Raw genomic sequence first — 10,792 nt, 5'->3', positions numbered from 1 at the left:
AGCCGCTGACGAGCCACGACGAGCCGACGATGAGCCGCGGCACGAGGGCGATCTTGCTGCACGTGGATGAGCTGCTGAGGAGCTGCTGGACATCGACATGATCGACTACGTACGACTACGTTGATCGACTACGTATGACTACGCTGATCGACTTCGCTGCATCGACGCGAATCTACATCTTCCGTATTTTTGCGTCGAGTGGTAATCCTGTGATCCTTATACGGCTGTTTTCTTGGTTTACGCGGTAGAAAATTTTGATTTGCGCTAGTATAGCCTACCTCGTATCCCAACATACCCATACTCGTAGCAGTAGCAAAATTTTGCATGTATTGAAGCATTTGTTCCATCCTCAACCGATGTTCTTCGTCCATCCTCTGCCGCTCGGCCTCCATCCTCTGCCGAACCATCCGCTCAACCCTCGCCTCCATATCCTATTGTTGCCTCTCCACTTGGGCCTACAATTTTTGATCGCAATATTACAATGCAAAGGTAAAGTACGTAACAACCAACGAACGATGAATGAAATAGAAAGAACCTGAAGAGCCTCCATCTGAAACTGTGTAGTGGTCGGCCGTGGGCGTATCGCTGGGCTCGAATCCGTGCTCCTTGCTTGAATCTGGGAGAGAGTTGGAGTAGAGGCCGTGTCAATTATGCTATCGCCAATCCAATAGCGATCATGCTTCTTCCCTCCTCCCACCCTCATCACCACTTCTCCATCTAGATCTTGGGTGCTCGGATCGTAATCTGGCCCGTGAATCTCCCTTGCCATCGCTGTGTAGGAGGTGATGTGGCTGTGGATGCTAGGATCGGAGTACGCCTCGGGCGGGTCGTCCAGGTTCACGTCGATGTTGGCCGTTGCCCTACCCTTTTTGGATAGAATCCATACCTTGAATTGGGAGCAAGGCTGGCCATCATGTGAGGACGACTGCGGCAAAAATACAAAATTATTAGAAATTTAGTTGAATTGAGCGTTAGACAAAAAAATAAATTCATGTACCCATTTTCCCCTATACTCATCAAGGCTCAAGCTGCCCTGATGGTGTGATGCACCTCGCATCATCAAACACCGCTGACGGCAACCAAGGTGGTTCTCCAACCACCCGGGCTCGACCCACACGTCGACTATCCTTTCCCAGCACTGCATGTGCGCCTGGCACCACCACGCAGGCACCTACATCATCAAGTGTGACATGTGAAAAAAGAAATTAAGTGTGATTATTATCAGATAAAGTAAGTATCAGCGTTCTATATTTACCGCCATGAATTGGTCCTTCGTGAGGTTCATTGTCCTGGCCTCCTCTTTTTTGACCTTCATATTTCTGTGTTGAGCGTTGAATTCGATGATGGCCTGGATGCGCAACTCGTAGTGCATATCCTTCAAGAGCTTCTTGGTGACCTCATCAAAGACGTTGTTCGCCCGGGCCTCGAAACCCTCCTGGCATTTGTAGAAGTCCTGCATATATATAGAGGTGTATATAGTTGTTATTTCAAGATTGTACAGTACAGGTGATGTATTGAGCAATACTTACCCACAGCTCGCCCTTCACCCGCGACGCCTTGTTTGGGAATGACCGTCCTTCACGGTCAGCAAAGTCATCGGCAGCGACGTAGTGGTCCCACGTGTAGGCCGCCTCCACCCGTCCACCGCGCTTGACCAAGCCCGGGAAGTGTATCCTGCACAACAGGCCAAGGATGCCGTTGACCTTGCGGTTGTGATCACCCCCACTGAGCTTAATCCAACTCCTGCACAAGTGATCAATTATTAGTTTCCATTGTAATTTTCAACACATCAAACGAAAAATTATTGAGAACATCTAAAGTCACATACCGCTTCCCACTGGGTTGAATCAGCGGGCGTCTGTGGAAAGGTATCGGTCGAGCCGGGAGGGACGACAGACCTTGCAACCAGATCTGGGTCTGCGAACCCCCTGCCTCCCCCTCCTCCCCCTCCTGCTCCTGCTCCTGCTCCTCCTGCTCCTGCTCCTCCTGCTCCTGCTCCTGCTCCTGCTCCTCCTCCTCCTCTTCCTCGTCACCAGAGCCGTGCGTGGAAGGTATCTCCTCCTCAGACGCCGACTCTATTTTAGGCGACGGGTGCCTCGGCCCTTTACCCTTCCCTCGACCCCTGCCTCGAGTCTGGACCTCTTCCTTGACCCCATCCCCACCCCTGCCTCGACCCCTACGTCCACCGTTCCCTCGACCTCTACCTGAAGAAAATCCTGAAGAGGACCCTAAAGCTTTACCTACAAATTTTTGATACAAAGCCGCGACCTTCCTCATACCGCCCACCATTGCTCAATCGCCTGCAATTAAAAGGAGTAAATCAATCAGTATAATATAAACAAAACATATTTAAAAATATATGCAAAATAAACTAAACATTCTTGAAATAATAACATGGTATGACAAATAAAAAATCGTACATGTATTAGAAGTAATCATCATGATCAGGATTAACTGGATCATAAGTCTCATCATCACTATCACGTGTGTCGATATAATCATGCCCATGCTCCGAAGTAGGAATGTCATCATTACTATCATAGCCTAACTGTAATCGCTGAAGCAAATCTAAGTCCTTCGCATTCGACACCTCGTCTCTAGCATCCTCATCAGCAACCCTTTCATTGTTTACTTCCATTCCAATCCCTTCGGTTAACTCTATCACAAAACTCCCTTCGAGCCTATTTTCTTGGAAGAACTCTCCGTCATACGTGTTGAGGTCTATGTTGTAATCTTCATTATTTGGTACAGGTAATTTACCATGTGGCGATACCTTGTACACAACATCCCAACCCTTTAGACGGTTATCAGTTTGACACGGGTATGACAGGTAATAAACTTGCGTGGCCTGTTGAGCCACAATGTACACATCGTCTCCTGGTAAGACGGATGATTATCAGATTTCGACTAGCCCAAGATTAGGGGTCTATCTCACAACCGATGGATCGAACCAATGACATTTGAATATGACTGGCTTAAGAGGTTTGCAACCATGAAACTTGAGTTCGTATATTTCTTCAATTACTCCGTAGTACTCAACACCATCCAAGCCCAGCGTGAAAACTCCAGTATTTGTGGTTCTCCGATTGGGCCGACTCTGCTCGTGTCTTATTGTATGAAAGCGATATCCATCCACGTCATAACCGGTAAATGACCTGACCCTATAGTCACAACCATCAACAACCTGTCTCAACTCGACACTCATAGACGCATCAGTTTGGCCCTAGAAGTTCAAGTAGGGTCGTTCGTTATATTATTCGTGTGTACGAGAAAATTGTAATATCATACTAAGTACGAGCTAAAATGGATTGTACCTTCTGTTTGAACCAAGAAATAAAATTGGGTCTTCCATTTCCCGCACCCTCCCTAAGAAGGTTATCAGTTTCTTGCGGGGTAGGTTGCCTTGATTTACGCCAAAATTGACGATGAAATTCCCTAAACCAACGAGAAAATCATGAACAGCTGCACCTAGAATAGTGAGTACTTGAGAATAATGTTGTTGAGAACTTACTGCATATACGGCTCCACTTCTGATAGATTGCTCAACACGTACAACATGATAATGCGGCACTCTTCATGTTTCAAGGTCTTAGGGGTCACACCACTTGCACTTCCGAGTTGCCCTCGGAAAATGCTAAAGCTCGATTCAATTTCGCCAGCATTGTAACGCGGGGGTGGATTGTGCACGCTAGGCAGGTTGTTAGCATAATATTTTGTTGTGAAGTTTGAGACCTCCTCCAAAATATATGCCTCTGCAATGGATGCTTCAATTTTGCATTTATTTTTACATTTAGTTCGCAGAACCTTTTGACATCTCTCACTTGAATAACACCAACGGCCCTGCACAGGCCCACCCATTCTTGCTTCATATGGGAGGTGAAGAATCATATGCTGCATCGGATTAAAAAATCCGGGTGGAAAGATTTTCTCCAACTTACAGAGCAACACATGCACCATTCTTTCCATTTCTGCAATCACGGTTTGAGATAACTCTTTGGCACAAAGCTGGCAGAAGAAATTACTCAACTCCACTAGCACCTGCCAGACATGCTCAGGTACATATCCTCGGACCATCATTGGAAGTAGACGCTCAAGCCATATGTGGTAATCATGACTCTTTAGGCCGTTGATTCGCATAGTAGTTAAGTTCACTGCCCTCTTCAAATTCGCTGCATACCCATCAGGGAACATTAACATTTGGAACCATTTTAGTACCTGTGGCAGAACTGTCCAACTTAAACTGGTTTAAATGCGCCTAATCGCTATTGACGCAGCAATTATCCGAAACACACTTAAAATAGTATAAGTCCGGTCGTCCGTCGAGTGTCCCTAGGACTCCTCGAAAGATCCACATCGTGTCTCATAGCCATACATCAGGATTGTATCCGTGATGGGACAGCATCAACAAATATTACATTTTTACATACATGTATGAGGTACGAGTTAATACAAGACATAGTTTGAAGCAAACTTAACAGTGCAGTGTTAGACAAAGTTCTAGGATTTAAAACATAAACGGTTCGGTGGAGATGAGCATTATAAAACTTCTTTTAAGGGTATTGTGAGACTCATAACAATACCCTAGGGTTTCGGGGCTTCCTCCTCAGTGGACTCCGGCGGTGCTTCTGAAAAGATAGCCACAAGGGATAATCCTTAGTACGGGGTACTCAGCAAGTCTTACCCGACTAACCATTATAATAGTTTTTCTTGGAAGTACATGATAGCTTTTTCAGTGTACTTGGCTGATACATTTTTGCCAAAAAGCTTACTACAAGTGAGACCTTAGTTTTATCTTTTACTTGGGTTAAGTCTTTACCTAACCATCCTAGGTGATGATAAAGGATTATTTGCAAACAACAAGGTATTAAGTCATACACCAAACATTATCAGAAAGATATGACATTCATGAATTTATGCTACAATGCTCAACAGTGATCAAGTGCATTCATAACCGAGAATTGCGGCGATCCGGATCATATTACATCCTGAAGGAGAGTACCCTGATCACCAGCTATATACGACTGTCCAGGTCGTACGTAACGACTTTTCGATTAGCAAAACCAATGATTGGGAATAAGACTACCCGGACCCAGGGACGCACCCCCACATGGGACCCCACGTCTGGCCCGATCACCATGTGAGTTTCAGGCTACGCCCCTGCCAATCTCCAGCACGTCAAGCGCGGGTACGAAGTATTCCCGATCAGAGAGTTTACTAATCTACTGGGCTTTACGGGTCCCATACCCAGTAAGTGATCAGATGATTATCACTTGATCAAAGGTTAAGACAATGAATCGGGCCTTAACCAGATTAATCTAGCAGACAGAACTACATCCTTAGCTTCTGTCCGCTTCTTAATTTCCAAGTCATCTTTCCATAGTTAACATGCATGACTCAAAATTTTCACCTTAAGGTTGGTAAACCAAGCATTAAAGCAACTAAGCAATTCTAGATTTGGGTTATCTACTAAAGGTTTGAACAAGTGGCAAAGATGTCCTTAAAACAAGGTATGATAATGCATAAGAATGGGTTTCAAACAACTCCTAGACTTAGTGCATACATATAGCAAATAACCAATAATTGGACACATGAAATATTGACTCTAAAATAATAGGGATAATGCACCGGGGCTTGCCTTGTTTGCTAAAAAAGTTAGCACTATCCGAAGGGTTGGCCTCGTAGGGGACCAATTCAAAGACTTCCTCAAATTCCGGAGATCCTTCTAAATAATCCGAGAAATCTCCTTCTGGTGCTTCGGTGTCTATAACACAACACATGCAGGGGTTAGGAATGCAAATTTTTGAATATAAGACTACACAACTTTCCTTCATGATAGAGTTGCAAGCCAACAAGGACTATACAATTTATCATGATAAAGTTGCAAGCCAACGCACAAAAACCCGAAAAGATTAGCCCACAATTTTTATTTCCTTAATTATCCTTACTTAAGGCCTTTTCTTTTATTTTTAGAAAATGTTATAATTATTTTCTAGCTTTAAAACCTAATTTCCTATGAATTAATAATAATTTGTAGTTATGAAAATGTTATTCCATATTTTATGCATTTAATAAAGATTAAGTATTTATTTAAATACCTTAAAAGAAAGGCATTAAATAAATACTCAAATTTTTATTATTTTTCTAGGGTATAAAAATTTTAATGCATAAAGGAAAATAAAAGAAGCCTAACAAAATTGGTTTCACTAATTTTGGACACTCCTAGAAATTTATGTGATTTAAATGGTGAGATTCGGATTTAAACTAATTATTCTATAAAGGAAATCTAGTTTTTCCCAAAAAACACCCCCGGCAACTTTTCTCACGCGACCCTACTCTACCCCCTCTCTCTTGCGCTGGGCCCATGGCGCGGACCCACCCTTTTTCCTATTCACCCTACCCGCCAACCTACCCCCTCCTCTAACGGGCTCTCTGGGCCGATTCTTCTTTTCTTTTTCTTTTTCCAACCGGCGACGGCCCGACGGCCCATCTTTCTTTTTCTCTTTCTCCCGCAACGCCGGCCTGCTGGATTTCTGGGCCTCCGGCCTTTTTCTCCAACGGCCGACCGCCCCAGCTTCTTGAGCCTCCGGAACGCTGGCCCAACTGACGCCCGCGCTCGACCGGCCTGCCTCCTCTTCTCCCCTTCTCCCCACTGACGCGCGGGCCCGGCTCTAGCGCCTTCTTCTTCCTCCCGCCAAAATCCCGAGCGCAACAGGGGGCGGCGCGGCTCGCCGGCCGGCGCCCCACCGGCAACGGGGCTAGGCTGGGGAAGCATCCCCATGCCATAGCACACCCGGGCGCGGCGACAGCTCCCCGGGAGATGGCCGGAGCTACTCCCTCCACGGCAGCGGGCGGCGGCGCCTACGGCCGGTCGTGGCGAAGCACGACAACGGCTTAACTTACCCTGACGACTTCCTAGCATCCCAAGGACCCGCCTACGACTACCCAAGAAGAAAGAGAGCCAGCGCAAAGAGGTGCTCACCGTGAGCAGGAGGTGCGGCGACGGCGGACAGAAACAACGGCGGCGTAGGGTATACTGGCAAAGATGCTGGACAACGACTCGACTGGGGTGTAGCTGGGGTATCTGTGGAGGAGTGGGCGAGAGGAATCGACGGGAGTTGTGGTGTGGTGGGAGAATTTTACCCGGCAGCGGCGGCTTGGACAGAAGGAGCGGCGGCGGTGAAAAAGAGCGGCGGTAAAAGGGGCGGCGCGAGAGCAGTAGATATATGAACGTTTTACCGCACGCATGGGCGACACCGTGGTCTAGCTAGGGACTCGCGTGGCAAGGAGGTGGCGTAGCTGCCACGCTGGCGGGCGACCGAGAGCGCCAGCGGCGACACGTCAAGCTCGACCCTATCACCCGTCCTCCCTTTCTTCTTTCATCAGAAACTTCAGAGCCTTTTCACGGTCGATTTGCAATCCGACGGCTTCACGGTCCCTTAAGCAATGTTGTAGATAAACTTGGACTCTCCAAGTTTTATTTTTGCTCTGACCCGAGATAATCATCCTAGTATAGTCATATTTTGAATCCTTTCTTTCATTTGTCTGAATTTCTCTGAAACTCGACATTCAGTTCGTCAGTCACCTGACAGGGTCATTTACCCTACTTCGTAAATAAATTTAGTGATCCAAATCCTTCTCTTCCGGTCCAACTTCTCTCCATTTGTGTTCTACAACATCCAAGGGTTCCATTTTGCCCATAAACATGTACACCTTTTACTCCACATCTCTCTGAAATCGGCTCCAAACTTGGCCATATATTGCTGTTTCAGACTTAGTTAAATTCAGTGGTGCAGTTTACCGTGACAAGATGCTGAATTTAGGCCTCCATTTGAAATGGCTCCCTCTACTATTCTCGATCAACAACACCTGAATATAATTGTCCAAAGTCCACACTTCATCATTATGTAGTTGTATTGGTCCACTTATTTGGAAAATTAGTCGGAATTTAATTTCCAAAATGGACTCTGCTGCTGTTTTTCTGAACTTCCTATTGTTGGACGGTGAACAGTGACTTCGGTTTTCAATTTCTTTCTTTAAATTTCCTTGAAGCATTTGGGACCAGATCTCATCCTAAAGCTTGATCTTCAAGTTCTAATCACCTTCACACTTCCATTCCACATTTTTGCTGAATTTTCCTGAATTTCAAATTCAAAATTCAAATTTCGGTCAAATTTGACCCGAATTTGATTTTTTGCCAATTTCTTCTCCTTTTCTTCATGATTTGCTTCTATTTCTTCAGAGTCACTTTGATGACTAAAAATGGCAGGTATTACAGTACCTCCCTCCTCTGGGCTCTCGTCAGGACGAAATCAGCCTTAGGCTTCCTCCACGACTTGCCGGATCTGGGAGGCGCCATGTCTAACTTTGGTCTGTTGCATATCCTCCCTTGATCTACTCTAACCTTAACATTATCCTTTGTCTTGTCAGGAATATCCATAATTGTCCCAAAAATTGCCTCGGTGATATTCTTTTCAGTGCGCATTACATCTATGTTATGCGGAAGAAGAAGGTCATGAAAATAGGGGAGATTCCACAAGCACGACTTTTGAGTTCAAGCATGTTGCTCGCCATATCCCACAAAACCACCTTCATTGTTATTAAGCTCGAGAGCGTCTAACTGAGCATGAATCGCGGCTCCTGTCATCATCTCCGGTGCGAGGTCTTCAACTACGACATCTCTCGTAAAGTTTTTAATGTCTTGTCTGAAAGGATGGTCAAGAGGGAGGAATTATCGATGTTTGTCGAACGAAGAATATTTGCCACCCTTCATCAACCAAATGAACTTCAGAGAAGCCTTGCAAACTGGGCATGGGAACCTCCCGTGAACACACCATCCACAAAAAATCCCATATGCCGGCAAGTCATGCAGGGAGTAATGGTACCAAACATGCATCTTAAAGTTTATCTTTGTAGCTCGGTCATAAGTCCATGCCCCTTCCTCCAAAGCACAGACCAAATCATCAATCAGAGGCTCTATGTACACACTCATATTATTCCCCGGGTGCTCTGGAATTATCAACGACAAAAATATATTCTATCGTTGAAAAAGGACGCCGGGGGGGAGATTCAGGGGGATAACGAATATGGGCCAATAGGTATACGGGGCAACTACCATTCCATATGGATTGAACCTATCTATTGCCAGCGCAACACGTACATTACGAGCCTCTAGAAATTTCTCACGATAAATCACATCAAATCTTGTCCAGGCTTCACCATCGGATGGGTGTACCAGCTTCTCAGGATTGTATCGACGTCCGTTTTTGTGCCATGTCATCTGTTTCGTGGATTCCTCTGTCATGTAAAGCCGTTGGATCCTCGGTATGAAAGGAAGGTACCGTAGGATCTTCACGGGGATTACGAGCTGCCTCTTCTGACCATCACCAGAGTCTACTTCCAGAAACCTAGACGACTCGCACTTCACACAGTACTTAGCCTCCGCATACTCTTTCCGAAATAAGATGCATCCCTTCGGGCAAGCATGTATCTGCTCGTATGGCATCTTAAGCGCACGAAGGAGTTTTTGTGCCTCATACATGCTCTTTGGCAAGATGTGATCATCCGGGAGTAGGCTGCCAAAAACAGTCAGCATAACGTCGAAGGCGTCTCGACTCAAGCTAAACTGGGACTTCACGGCCATTAGGCGTGCAATGGCATCAAGTTGAGAAACCTTGGTATGACCATGCAGGGGTTGCTGTGCCGCAGACAACATGTTGTAATACGCCTTTGCGGTAGCCTCTGGCTCCTCCTCCCTACGTGTCTCATCGAACTGTGCTTCATGATAGTCATTTAACATGTCTCCCACCCCGACATCATCATCATATTCCTCGATGCATTATCTCAACACTTCATCTCTTCCATGATCGGCTTCACCATGGTAGATCCACCTGGTGTAGTCTGGCATAAATCCGTTCTTCACAAGATGTTTGCCCATTTCTAGCTTGGTTCTTCGACGCATGTTTGCACATCTACTGCACGGACACCAAGTGACACTAGCCCCTTTGACCCTGGCAAACGCCCATTCCAAGAATGCATCGGTCTTTTCAATCCATTCATCGGTCAATGAATCCTGACTAGAGCGGCCCGTGTACATCCACTCACGGTCATCCATCCTCTAACATAACAACGAGTAATAGGTGAAGATAGGTCCTACGTGTTCCTACACTGTCTAATAGGTGAAGATAGGTCCTAATCCCACCCGAGGATGTGTCGGTGCAATTAGTTTCCATGCCCTACTCCAATCCGTGATAGAATTTCGGCAGCACCTCCCCGCTGTTCTCCAAATACACATCTAGGATCGGAGATTGTGTATCCGGAGAACAACAGGAAGGTGCTGCCAAAACTCTGTCACGAATCGAAGTAGAGCATGGAAACTAACCGCACCAACACATCCTCAGGCTGTCCAAAAAACGTGGACAATTCGAAACAGATACGGTTATAGATATGCAAATATTTGCATATTTGCAACCATATCTCTTTCGAACGGGAGACGCCTAACTAGGTTACGTGATATACGAACATCAAACGAAAAGAGAAGTGTAAGATGCCTTACCTTGCTATCCTGCAAAGTGACGAGTTGAGGACGGTCCTTGTGAGCCTATCCTGCAAGAAAAGAAATATTGTACTGTTAAGTCGAAATTTTGGCAGCACCTCCCCTGCACGGGGAGGTTTTTCCAAAACCTGCAACCAAAAAAATGGCACAATGGCCGACAACCACATTCTCACCAAAGAGACGGCACGATGGCTGACAACCACATTTATTGCAAGTGTTTGGTACAATAGCATTATATTG

At 45.8% G+C, this 10,792-nt stretch overlaps 1 pseudogene; it reads right to left on the bottom strand.

Annotated features, from left to right (window-relative positions):
• Nucleotides 1–431: 431 nt before the first annotated feature.
• Nucleotides 432–10,111, bottom strand: LOC140221586 (uncharacterized; annotated as a pseudogene).
• Between the last annotated feature and the right edge of the window lie 681 nt (nt 10,112–10,792).

The sequence above is a fragment of the Setaria viridis genome, chromosome 1 (genome assembly GCF_005286985.2).
Source record: "Setaria viridis chromosome 1, Setaria_viridis_v4.0, whole genome shotgun sequence".
Taxonomy (NCBI): domain Eukaryota; kingdom Viridiplantae; phylum Streptophyta; class Magnoliopsida; order Poales; family Poaceae; genus Setaria; species Setaria viridis.
This window is presented reverse-complemented; position numbering and strand designations above follow the sequence as displayed.